At 44.8% G+C, this 12,745-nt stretch overlaps 1 protein-coding gene across 1 annotated transcript in view; it reads left to right on the top strand.

The window, feature by feature from the left end:
• Window positions 1-12,745, top strand: part of KLF7 (Kruppel like factor 7) — a 56,865-nt gene that overhangs the window by 32,104 nt on the left and 12,016 nt on the right. The window lies entirely within an intron of this gene.

The raw sequence follows: 12,745 nt of genomic DNA, 5'->3' as shown, positions 1-12,745 counted from the left end.
TTTTACTGTAAAATGTGTGGTCTCTTACGATAACTGCACATTTAATTCACGATCTTATCATGCAGGCAGATTCCTAGAAGCGAGGTTGTTCTTGCAAGGTAGAAAATAACATGTTGGATCAGTGCAGTAAATCAAACAAATGTGTGGGTTGTTAAGAGAGCTGCATCCATCAAATACTAGGCAGCCCTGTAAAAGTTACATGGTCTGAAGTATAAATCATATTAAGACATGAAAGGGATTGGTTTTGATCTTTTTATATGGGTTTTCTAGTGCTTTTACTGGGGATAGCCACCTTGGCAGGAGTGACCTCACCTGTGATCCAGTGATTTGAAAGCCAGTGGAAGTAGCGCAGTCATTTTAAAATCTGCAGCAACGTGGTGAGGAGGCTCCCCATAGCACCAGTGCTGCTGTGAGGCTGGCCCCCACCAGGGCTGTCTGGAGGGACGTCCCAGCCAAGGCCTTCCAGCAGGCGACGGGGCTCCCGTGAAGGCACAAATGCAGGGCATGAGAGCCATTGACGTGGTGGTCTTGTCTGTTCAGATGTGACCCCTGTGTTCCTCCTCAAGCTGGAAGTGATGGGTCTTACACAGATCTTCCTGAAGCTAGTCAGGGGTGTGCCATGATTGCCTAGAAAGGGTGAACTTGCGGAGTTTTTCTGGTTTTGTCACCTAGTAGGTGGGGAGGGGGACAAGGAGACCTGAGAGAACACTTGCAAAAACCACTACTTTTTAAACACTTCCACCCTTTGGAGTAAAAATCTTGCAAGATTTTGCATGCTTTTGAACCCAGCCTTAGGTCTGGTTGAATTTTGTATCACAACCTTTCCCCTCAGTAACATCAGCATGTGAAATCTTATGTTTTACAATTAATCCATTACAAGAAACATTTCTCACTGGCCCTGAGATACTTCTGTGAATAGCCTTAGACTGTACATAGTGCCATTGACGTGTATGTGTCTGCCCATCCACACAAGTGCTCAGCATGGTGAGAAAGGCAAGTCCACCTTCGCTGGCAGATGGGGAAGACCTATATCAGATGATGAGACTGCAGCTGCCTGGGTGCAGTACCCACACCTCCCACTCCCAGCACCACACCTAGTGGGTTCAACTACCCCTCTGATCTTGCCAGTGAAACCATCAGTGGTTTAACCAGCCCCTAAACCATTTATTAGTTTATGGGAGTGTTCCTGTTTCCATCCACCAAGTCCTAAGCAGACAGCATAGGTTGTTAGGAAAGCAGGAAGGCAAAAGACAAGAGGGAATACAAACCTGGCTGAGAAGCTCTCCTGTCTTTGCAGCTGTGTAACCACCCTGCACCTGACCATGTCCTAGCTGCGCATAGCTGTGTAGAAAGCATGGTTTCATTTTGTGATGAGGGCTGGATGCAGCCTTGTTGTTAAAATATATCTTTGATGCAGAACCTGGGAGCGGGTAAGCACCTGGCTCCCATTTTTCTCTGTGGAAAGCAGGTTGTCTAAATACCTTTGAATGTATACATCTTGGGACCAATCTGAGTGAATCGAGGGGAGGGGTGTGATAGGCTTATCTAACTAGCTCATTTGAGTCCAAAGCACAAAGTCATTCAGACCCCTTTGTCCTGCTTAAGTGCTCTGTTCCCTTAAAAAACACTGACCGTTGGATGCCTTAAATCAGAACTGGTACAATCAAGACATTAAATCTGTTCACGCTGACCTCTGCAGTGGGGTTTCCCCGCAGGGAGCTCCTGCCTCCAGTAAAGAGAGGGACAGAGAGGAATAGCTATGGAAATTTGGGACCAAATTATAAATGGCAGGGCTGCCTCCTTTCCCATGCACGCCTTCAGGGACAAGGAGCCCTTTTCTCCATCGGTGCTTTGTTTTTTTCATGCCGTGAGCTGAGTGTGTTGCGGGTTGCGAATGCACCCAGCAGTGCCAATGGCTAGTAGCCACTTGGCTTAGTCAGTGGCTGAGCCAGAGGGTCTGAAATGATTGCAAGATATTTTCCTTTGGCTTGGTAGTTTGTTAGTGTGTCATGCAAGAGCAGTCTGCCAGTGCCGGCTCTGTGTAAAAGGGTGAGAGTGCCCTGACAGACAAAGAGCTCTCAGTGTGGGGTTCACAGGCAGGGAGGCAGGTGCGGGCTGGTCACCCAACTTGCACGTGCAAAGTCCACTTGCTGGATCAAAGGGATTTACTGCAGTGCATGAAAACAAGAAAACCATGGGCTGGGGAGCTGGGGGGTGGAAGGTGGCGGAAGGAGGTTGCATTCCTTTCGTTTGTATGTCAGGCTGACCAGACAGACGCTGGCTGGCGTTCCTCGCTGCTGAATGATGAGCCAGGCTGGGCTGGAGGCAATACAGACTGATAGCAGCTTGCTAGATTGGAGACAATCTTCTCTTAGGGCTTTACTTTGCTGGGGAGCCCAGAGACAGTCAGACCCCACATTGCACTTGGTGCATCCCCCACATTACTCTCCCACATCTCATCCATAAGAGAATCAGGACAGCGCTGGCCCATCAATGGTTGAACTGATTATGAAACCACCTTCTCGATGACCTTTGGAGAGGGAAAAACAATCATCTGTGTGGGAGAGAATTTAATCTGGAAGGGAAAGGGAAAAACATTGTCTGTATGGAAGGGGAAATGAAAATATTTTGACTGAAGTCAAAGTAAGCTGGGGCATCTAAAGCGAAGGGTGTGTAAAGGAGCTAAGAGCAGTGGTGGGACTGACTGTCAGAGGGCAGCAAAGAAGTCACTCAGGAGAGAAATAGCGGCTGGGCCTGTAAACAGGAGGAAAAGGTGAGCTGTAGGTTTGGAAAGACCATGCTGCCAATGTGAGGGTGAGGTAAAAACATCTAAAGAAGGAGCCACCAGGACCGGCACGGTAATCCAACCCTAGCACATTCTCTCACAGTTATTCATGGAGCAGACATCAGTGCAAACAATGACATTTTGTCTCTTTTGAGAGACAGAAATTTTCGTCCAGCCTTCACACACGCATGGAGATGAATTGCTAATGTAATGGAGAGTGGAGAGGGAAGGAATTAAAATGAGCCAAAAACCATGTATAGTCATCAGTACTTCCTAAATTAGAAAACAGGATATTGCTGGCGAGTGTCTGGATGCAAATAAGTCTAAGGGTGAGCTGGCCTGTGACCTATGGAAAGATTAGTCATGGGACATCACTGTGTCTCCCAGATCAAAGACATCTGGAGGAGATTTCTATCTCCTGACAAAACCATTCATATTGGCCTTCCTTGCAGTAATGTACAGGGGAAGGTATGAGATGGCGTGGGTGCTTATGACCAGAGATAAAGCATCACATATAAACTGACCAGGAAATCCTTAAGATTGGGATAGCAATAAAAAATGACCCTTAGGGGGTTCTGCTGGGGTTTGCCTTTTATTAGTATCAGAAGGTTTTGGGTTTTTTTCTTTAGCCATCTAAAACCAGGATCTGATACAACCTAAGCTCAAGTCTGAGAAACAGGAGTTGGGCTCCTCACATCTATATTTAGGTTTCTAAAGCCTAAAACAAGTGGGAAATACCCATGTAAATAGATGTTATGAGTCTACATGCGATCTTAAGATAGCACTTATTTAAATGGAGTTTGTTTCACATTGTCAGGGCATCTTATCTTAAATTATATAGTTCTTTGATCCAAAGTGCTGGGTGAGAGTAACTAAAACAAACAAATCCACCCTGCAGGAAAACAAATTACTACATTTGCAAGAGAAAGAGGAGAGACACAAGAGTATTAGAAAGAACATTAATGAACAGGAAGGTTTTTGAGATGGGATTTAAAACAACAGGGAAGAGCTTTCCTAAAGTGTTGGAGATAGAAGAGGAAACATCCAGAATTTGGAAATGATCGGAAGAGACCAAATTGAGGAGAGTAGGCTGGATGATAGATAAAGAAGATTAATACAAAGTAAAGGAATACTAGAGAAAATAAGACTATCTGTGTCAGTGATACCACATGAATGGGAAGCTGCATTGCTGTATTGTGTTAGTGTGGTAGAACCCGTGAACAGAAAGCCAATGAAGAGAAAGAAAAAGCGAATAGCCAAGCACAGCACCAATTCTGCAGGTTGCAAGATTTTGAGTAATGACTTAGGAAAAAGCATTTGGGAGAACAGTATAGGTAGCATAGGAGAAATAAAAACCAAAGCCCAAGATTTTTTGTTGTACAGAGACCCACGGCTTTGTAGCGAGTCCCCAACTCTGTGTGCAGGGCTGCAATCTGGCAAGGGGACATGGAGGGACACGGAGGATGCTGAAGCTCCCATGGCAGCAGCTGAAACAACGGGTGAATTTGCCACTGGAAATGAGAGCAAGGGAATTGAGGGAGGAGGGGTGTGTGAGGAAGACCTTCATTCAGGGCTGGATTTGTTTTGGGGTACAGTTGCATTGCCAAATTGGAGAGGTGTGTTTTGTTGTGAGGGTGGGTTTTTTTGAAGTTTTTTGGATAAAAACATAACAAGATTTTATCCAAGCTGATTAAAATAAGCCCAACCTGGTCATGAGCTCTTTAAAACTTTATGGGTTTGAAGCCTTTTAGCCATTTGGCAAGTTTGGAGGGGACTGTTGTGATTTCACTGCAGAGGGCCAGAGCCTCACTTCATTATTACAGTGAGAGCTTAGGCTGAGGAAACAAGGTTTGTGAACCTCCCAGGCGGCAGGAGGATGGGCCCTGCCAAAAGCAGCCCTTGCCATTTAAAACACCGGTGGTGTTCATCCATTGCTTAGTTGCCAATACCTGAATTCTCAGTCCCGTGTTTCTGCTCTGTCATTTGCCAAATCAATAGCACTGGACAGTCTTACTGTTTGGGTTTGAAAATGTAAATAGGTATTGTTTATTTGTTTGCCATGTGAGATGATTTTTGGCACAAGGGAGACCTAGAAAGTCATGTTTGCTGTCTGTTCAGCAGCTGCAGTAGGGAGAGTGCAGGCACCTCCAAGTGTAATGGCAGGCTGCCTCAGTAAGGCACTAGCATCTCTAGTTTGTCATCTAGTGTTTTCTTTATACCCATCCACCCCTGAGCCCCTGTGAGGCACCCAGCAAGGGAGCAAATGATAGGGATCACAGAGAAAGACTCTAAGAAAAAACCCTCAGCTTGTCTTCTGCCGATTTCCCTTTGTGTTGCTGCTGTTCCACACTGGATACAAATGGCAGGTTAATGACGAGAAGCTATGATTTTCTTGTCCATTTGTCCAAAGCACTGGCACTTCTGAAGTATTTGAGGTCACACCAGGCCTGAATCAGAGATATGTGCTCAGAGATGCTGTTTTAGGCTAAGGTGGGCTTGCTGGACAAGAACGGCCTGAGCAGGCTGGGAGCGCTGAAGGACTCAGGGCAGGAAAAGCCAAGTGCTCTCATCTCAAAAGCAGGTGCCGGGTTAGGCTCTTCCTAAGCACAGTGTGGGCATTTGTGTCTGGGTCACATCTGGGCAAGCAGCCAGGAGCCTGGATGGACCTCTCCTAATCCAGAGCCTGCCTTTCACACCCCATGTGGACACGGTCCTGCATTCCTACATACCAGCAGCAGCAACTTGCAAGCAGGAGCAGATGAACTGCAAGGCTTTGTGGAAGCTGACGTAAATACAGTGCCCACGCTTCTGCCAAGGGTGGTGGGGTCCCAAATAAAACCATGGGCACCATGGGGTAGGTGGTGCCCACCATATAGCACAGACCAACTGTGGGTAGGGAGACCAGCCGGGCCTGCATTAGCACTAGGAATAATGGCTGAAAAAGTGTACTTAAAGATAGCTAAAGGGCAAGCTTATGATACAGAGAATGCAGGGTGGATTTCATGAATAAAATTGCCTCTTTCTGTTTTGCTGGAGTTTAGGAGAACATGTATTTGTGTCTTCAGAAAACAACTGTCTAACACCACTCTCAAAAGCCAGTTGGTTACCATATGTCAAGCAGTGAATGGTAATGTGCTGTGGTAGATTGAAATGAATGAGAGACAAGGACATCAGGTGAGGGCAGTTTGAAGACTAGTGCAGCCATTTCAGAAAGGGGAGGACAAAATACTGCGTGGGACCTGCTTTATCCACAGGTCTCTGAGAGCGTCCAAAATCTTAGTGTCACTGCAGAACCAAAATCTTTCCATAGGTCAGCTTTTATACGTGATAAGAAGGCTTACAAAGAATTAAAAGCCTTTAAAACATTGCAGGCCAGTTTACAATCCCAGCAGTCCCCATTTGTACATAGGCACCCAAATGTTGTGTTGGGCAGATTTGCTCCTGAAGGTGTCTGGCCTTCAAAACCTGGGACTGAAAGCTGGGGCTGCAAAAACTGAATGCTGAAAAAACATTTGCAGGTGTGCTAGCTAAGCTAATGATGACAAGCATGTGTTTCGAGATAAAAGCTGATCCCCAGCTGAGCTCTGAAAGAAAGGTGTCCTCACTGTATGGCAGTGCACATTCAGAGGCTTAGCAGGGATTTATTCCTTCCTCCTGTACGTCTGGACTCTTACCACCGACAGAGAGAACTTAATAGTTAGTTGGACAATTTTGCAATGTCATTCTAGCTTTTTATGATGACCATAAGCGATCATAAGTACACTAGAAGCTTGTATTAGTTCTTGGAAATGAATGTTATAAAAAATACAGGCATGCACATCTGCATGTACTTTTGTTCAATATGTAACTGCATGGAACTGTATTATGGTTAATTTTGCATAAACTTCCATTTGGATGTCTTCTTGTTGGTCACCTGTAACTTTGCAAAGCTTTTCCTTCTTCAGAGTGAAATTTTCCACATTTGGTCTTTTTCCAGTGTGGTTACTGTTTGTTATTTTAGAAGTTGGAGGAAAAATATTTGTTTTTTAGGAGAATGTGGTATGTGTGTTGTGGAGGGGCAGGGAGAAAAGAGCTGTCCTCAGTGTAACAAGTTTAGCTAAAAACTTGGCCTATGTGGTGGAAAATAGTCTTTGAGTAAAAGACTTCTATCTGAATATCTGGGTAAAAATTAGCTTCAATGGACTAAGCTATGATCTGTTGTAAACTGACTTTCATATGAGTGTGTTACATGTGATACAATTTTATCATTAATTCTTTGCAAAACCCATAGAATCCCAAAGGTGATTCTTTTCCTGGGCTTTGTTTGGCTTTGAATGTGTGTTAGGAAATGTATTTCATACAGAAAACCGCTTTATTTTTTTAAAGTTTTCTCCCTGAAGATGCAGTGTCACCCAGCAATGGAATTTCATAGTAAGTTTGTGTCCTCCTTTAGTTACACTCATCTGGCAGCATTAATGAAATGGGCAGTTTCCAACTGGGTGCTTGTACCTCCCTTAGAGCTGAGGACAGGTGATCATCTGTGCCTTTTCCAAAATCCAGATGAGGAAACTTCCTAGCCGGTAAAATTAATTATCTTTACTCACTGCCTTGTGCTCTTGAGACCAGGCTGCTTGGTTCACCAAGGTTTGCCCAGCAGCATTGCCAAGACCTTTTTACCGAGCCCTGCTCAGCGTGAAGCAGCGAGGAGCTCCCGCACCGCTGGGCACAGCCTGCCACCTCCAGCCCCAGGAGAGGGAGAAAGCAGCAGGGAGGATGGGATCTCGCTCAGAAACATTGCGTGCCTGCCACCGTGTAGGGAGCCCTGCCCTGGCACTAGGGCAGCCTTCACTGGGAGAACTTGCCAGTGTATTTTTTAAGCCCAAGCACACAGTTTCCCTTCCACCTCCACCCCCAAATCAAATCCAGTATCTGAATGAGTGAAAGCATTCTGGGTCTTCTTCCGTTTTTCTTTTTGTTGTTGACAAAACTGGGAAACAGAAAGGAAGGTATTTTATTTTCCCCTTGTGTTTTATTCCTGTGCTGTCTCTGCCAGTACACATCTCTTTTTTTTTTTTTTTTCTTTTTTTTTTTTTTTTTTTTTTTGTCATCTTTCTCTGATTTTTCAGTGGCAAAAGGGAGAAAATGAAGTGACACGTAAATGGTGAAAAACATCAGCACTTTAATAGTTTGAATAAGCAAAAAACCACATTCATTAGCAAAAATATGGAGCAAACCCATTTAAAATGTTAGCATTTGGAAAAGGGGGTGTCTATTCCTCTTAATTTTTTTCATCAGTTCTAGTCCCTGATACATGTTTCTTATATTTTGCCTGGAATATTTGCCTTTATATTTTGCCTGGAATTTCTTAGAAACTCTTGACCTAAAATGCAGGTGTCCAAAGAGCACATCTTTGATACACTGCTCTGGATTATGTAAATAAGTGCCATGTCCCATAAAGGGCTGTCTTCATTGTTCGCCCTCCGGGATAACTTATAAAAAACAAAGGGAAAAAATATATTTCAGGGTCTTGGAAAAATCTGACCCAGTGAACGGCTGCATTTTTCTCCTTTTTCATCTGTTCCTTCTGCCGCTGCTACCTTGCCTTGCATCTTTGAGCTCACAGAGCTCCACTGAATCTGAAACTAAAAGCCCTTATTAGAGGAGATTTTTTTCAAAGTTCTTGCCGCTCCTCTGGGGACCGAAGTAATGGCAGCTTGAAGCAGCGGAGAATGTGTAATTAGGGCAAACAGCGATGCCTCACATGATGGGGAGAAACAGGAGGAGAGGAGGGGAAGCGGCAACAGCCCGGCGTGCACAGGCTGTTACTAGGAGACCCCAGCACGAAATGCATGAGATGCAGGGTGCTAATGGGCCAGCCCGCCGCCTGGGTACCAGCCCGACCTGCTGCACAGCTGCTTCTGCCCTCCCGTTGCCAAGCAACTCCATCCTTATTTTTTTCTTTTCTTTTTTTTTTTCCCCTAATCCCCCCCCGACTTATTCTGGAGGCTTAATTGGGTAGTTTTGCTGCCGGTGTTGCTGCCGGGTGCCCGCCTGGGCCTGCCACTCTGCTGCTGTCCCCAGGGCCTGGGGTTGCGGGAGGATGTGCTGGCAATTAATGGGGCAGAAGCGCGGGTTGTGCGCCTGGGCTGGCGCCGGTGTCTGTCCCCTGTCCCCACTCCCCGCGAGCTGGGAGCTTCCTTTGGAGAGGAGCTGCGGAGAAGCGGTTTGAAAGGGGAGTGGCATTTCAAAGGCTTTATCACTCTCAATGGGAGTCTTGCATAGACCTGGGGAGATAAAGCGCAGCGTTCCTCCCCACCTTCAGTGCTTGGCCTGTATGGCAACAGGCATTCATTAAATGCGTCCTCTTAAGTAGAGTAGAAAATGGAAAATTTCCATTTCTTTGAATGTTGCTACATGCTTTGCTTTTCTCTGCTTTTCAGCTAGGCAAGTGGGCTTTGTGGATGTGTGTTAGGTGCTTGTGCGTGTGTAAGACATAATGCTGCAAAAATTCATTTCTTTTTGTGTCCTGAATGGCTACATGCCGAAGACTGCTGCTGGCTCGGTAGACAAGCTTTGGCAAGGCCCTTAGGGACTAATCCAGAGCTTTGATGTTTGTAGAAAGACTGATTGGACATTGGGTCTGGTTCTTAACCTCTTTTCCCCCATCTCTAATATAGACATGATCAGAGCCATCTCTCTGTAAGGGCGCTGCTGACCTTGTTGGATGAAAGGACCTGTACATTGTTCATGGAAATGTACTGCTTTTACACTTGATCATCCCTGCCCATCTAAAAATAGGTACAACCTTCTCACATTGTGTATTTCACAATCCTGCCACATTCCTCTTCTGCCCCATACTGTCTCCTGCCAGCTTTTCTCTTGTGCTTTGTCACCCTTTCAAAGGCTTTTCCGTCTTTCCAGCAGGTGGCAAAACTGTGAATAAAATGCCTTTTTTTTTTCTTTTTTCTCTTTTTGGGTAGAAAGCATTGGTGAGCCACTTAAGCACTGACCACTGCCCCCCCTTGCATTCCTTTGTAATAATAAAAATAATAATTAGGCTTCTATTCTCCAGCAAAAATCAATTAGGAGTATATTGAGGAATGAAAGGCTCAGAAAAGTATCTGAAATTGATTTTTGTAATTAGTTTTACTGGTTGATGGGTTGCACGCACATAGGCTTAGATGTTAGCATTGATCTCCAGAGGATGCGTGTATTAAATAGCCTGCTCTTCCTTTTTGCTAAAGAAATGAACTTATTAATCTTAAAAAGAGGGTGATGTTGTTGTGCGCTGAACTGCAGCTGCTCACTAGCTTTTCTGTAACCTCACCAGCAGAGCAGCTGCCTGAGCCATGTGATGATAACTTGCTGAATCTAGTGTGAAAGTGGGGATGTTTAACAAACAGCAGGTCTTGGGCTATTCCTCTTCTGTGTCTCATATTTGACAAAGTGTGCATATGTAATGAGGGAGGACAGGCATGGGTGTTAAGGTGACCTGTCTGGTTAGATTTCATTTTTTCAGGAGTCTCTAAAACTGCATGTCCTTCTGCAACATGCTTCTATTAAATATCATGTAGCTCCTTCCATAGGACGAGAGGAGTGACCGGTAACATTTTCTGTTGTGCCATGTGCTGTGTGCTGATGTTCAGCTAATTAGAAGAATTATGGCTCGGCTTCATTGGTATGCCATGTATGTAGCTTGTAAAGCTCTCAGGGACCCTTGGAGATGAAGAGTGCTACATAAATATAAAATATTGTTAATGTGATGTTCCACATTAGGCGTCCCATTGTGCTGTGGCAGGCTTTCGTAATAAACTGCAAAGCAAATACGAATGCCTGCCTGGCGTTTCTCTGCAAGGCGATCTGGGGGGGCTGCTTCTCAGCAAAAACCGCACCGGCTTCTGGCATTTCTGAGTGACTTGCATCTGCACTGATGACATCCCCATGGGAACCGGCCTCTGAAGGATGCCTTGGGTCGTCCCGCAGTGACACCGCTGCTCACTGCAACTGCATGGTCCCAGTCACCAGCCCGGGAACAGCAGGTCCCAAAAGGATTTCTCAGAAAGGGTGGTGAGGAAAGTTATTAAAACACTCTCTTAAAAAGCCAGTGGCACTACTTGATTCTTCACACATTTCTTTGCACAGCTCAGGCCGTCAGAGCTTCCTTATAGGAGAAATCCAGGCAAGAAAGCTTGCATTTAATTCCTTTTTCAGTTGTAATTTGCAGTTTGTCTGGTTCTCCAGGAACACCAGTCTTGGAGCAAGCATAGCTAAAGCTGTCTTTCAATACATATTTTTAGGCATTGAGGCTTTTAGAACTAGTTTCATTTTGAATAGTTTTTAAATCACAGATTTTAAAAAGGAAGGAAATGTTTTGTGTTTCATAAAACTTTTTTTGGGGGGATCCTGAAACTATATGTAAATAATTGATGGTGGATTAGAGCATGTGGTGATTTTTAAGGGGGTGTTTCTGTTGTTTTCTTAAAGCCACTTTTGCATGCTAGTAACATGATATTAAGGAGCTCTTAAAACATAGTACAACAAATGTCTTATTTGAATGGCCTTCAAAACGTGCATACAGGCAGGATTTGTTTTTTTTCCCTCAGTTTCTTTAAGCATTTTTGGCTAAATCGGTCATACTGACAAAAGCAGTCCTGTGACTGTACCACATTTTAGCACAGAGAGATACCAGCAAGGATTTTGACTGTGATTCTCCTCTGAAGTTTCATTGCAGGACTGGGGGCTTAAACTACTTGATTGTTTTACTAAGTGCACTATAATCAACATATGTTTGTGGTGTGGTATTTAAGGTGGGGTGCAGGGGAGGGATAAGGAAATAGATACGGATGGATAATCATAATATCTTTGTTTACTTTTAATTCTGTAAAGATACAGGGTGAAACTGAAGCCTTAATGGGCATTTTTCCAGTGGCTTTGATGGAGCCAGGATTTCACCCCACAGCATTGCCAACTCTGTGATCTTATCATGCACATCCCAAAATTTGGACTTCTTAAAGTCCCCGCTCGTGAAATCCAGGGAATAGAGAGCAAACTCCTTTCTCTGTATTTCGTAATAAATGTTTCTAGCCTGCAGGGCTGCAAAGAGAAGTTTAAAATCATGGCCCTAGGTTGTCTGCAAAGCAGAAGGCAAATGATCTCTAAATATTATTGCCTTCTTCTTTAAAATCTCATTATTTCTATGGGAGACTGGACTTGTGACTTTTTAACCCTTGGGATTGGCAATAAATAATGCAGATATAAGATGTATAATATGCCCAGTGTCCACTGTGTGCTGTGGTTTTGTGATCATGACAGTGTCCCCAGCTGATGTCAGTTTTGTACCTCTGCATCCTGTAACCTAATGTTTCTACTAATCACTCTCTGTTGAAACAGCCACTGTGAGATGTCTGTAGCAAACGCTGCCTTGCTCCTTGTGCAAAAGAAATATCCCCGGGACCCAGAGGGTGCCTGCGGGATGTAGGTGGCAAGGACAGGGGGTCTCTGGATTTTGAGAAGAGACAACATCCCCACTGCTGTGTTTTGTAAGGGAATATTTATTGCGAAGGCTTGTATAGGGTTTACAGTCTAAGTATGTGTTGGAGAGAAAACCTGATGTTCTCTGTTTTGTGCCTGGAGAGCAAAGATACAGCTGCATGCAGCTGAGCTGCTTGCCTAGCCCCCTGTACCATCAAAGGAGAGAAATCCACCTCCAATTCCAGTCTGACTGGGGTCTGATGTGTCACACTCCGCACATGCCTTTGCATCTCCATTAACTTGAAAAAGAGCCATATGTGGCTTCTTCAGATGATGGCTTTCGATACCTAAAGTTGCATGAGATGAAACTCACGAAGACTGCCCGAGGCTGGAAAATGGAGGGAGAAGTCTCAAGGACCAGTGCAGTGCCTCCATCACAGAACGAGCCCAGATCTATCAGTCATGTTTTGCTGGGAACCTGGTGTGTGTTTACCACAGTAGTGTTGCTAG

Source organism: Aptenodytes forsteri, unplaced genomic scaffold (genome assembly GCF_000699145.1).
Source record: "Aptenodytes forsteri isolate BGI_AS27 unplaced genomic scaffold, ASM69914v1 Scaffold183, whole genome shotgun sequence".
Classification (NCBI taxonomy): Eukaryota; Metazoa; Chordata; class Aves; order Sphenisciformes; family Spheniscidae; genus Aptenodytes; species Aptenodytes forsteri.
This window is presented reverse-complemented; position numbering and strand designations above follow the sequence as displayed.